This window comes from Chiloscyllium plagiosum, chromosome 11 (assembly GCF_004010195.1).
Source record: "Chiloscyllium plagiosum isolate BGI_BamShark_2017 chromosome 11, ASM401019v2, whole genome shotgun sequence".
NCBI lineage: Eukaryota > Metazoa > Chordata > Chondrichthyes > Orectolobiformes > Hemiscylliidae > Chiloscyllium > Chiloscyllium plagiosum.
The window spans coordinates 92,544,733-92,545,574 of record NC_057720.1 but is presented as its reverse complement, the minus strand read 5'-3'; positions in this window follow the sequence as shown (position 1 = coordinate 92,545,574).

Genomic DNA, 842 nt, shown 5'->3' with positions numbered 1-842 from the left:
AGTATGGAATGTTTTAGAATATCTTTCTCCAATGTGGAATGTAGCTTTTTTTCCTTTGTAAAGAATTCACTGTGTGAACATTGTTTTTTGCCTTTGTATAGTACAATAATATTCAGCTTCAGGATTGGGGAGATTTAAAAAAAGGGGGAAAATAAACTGTACATGAGATTGTTCTGCTTGTCAGAAGATGAATGCAGTTCGTGCAACGTGAGAAGTTCAAAAGGACTTCAAAAAATTGTTTAAAAGAAAAAAAAAGTTAAATTACATCTGGTGTCCTTGGTGCTGTTTATTTACATTTGTTAACTGATTGACCAACTGCCCTATTTTCCTGTAGCTCTCCTGCAATGTCAAGTCTTTGCCCACTGTGGCCTCCTCCAGCGCAACACACACTGAGCATGGGTTCCAAACTCAGCCCTGATGATGATTCACTTAGCAAGGTCCTCCACAAAATTTTCACCAGGGTATTGTCCCTTCACCTGTGATCTATGCTGGACCACATGATCCACTCTGACTACTTGTACGTGGTCCCAGGCCAGAGGATCCATGACAATGGGTGGCACAGTGGCTCAATGGTTAGCACTGCTGTCTCTCAGCGCCTGGGACCTGGGTTCAATTCCAGCCTCGGGCGACTGTCTGTGTGGAGTTTGCACATTCTCCCCGTGTCTGTGTCCCCGTGTCTGTTTCCTCCCATAGTCCAAAGATGTGCAGGCTAGGTAAATTGGGCAGGCTAAAATGCCCTTGGTGATAGGTGCACTAGTCAGGGTGGGTTGCTCTTCGGAGGGTCTGTGTGGACTTGTTGGCCTGAAGGGCCTGTTTCCACACTGTAAGGAATCTTTAAAAAA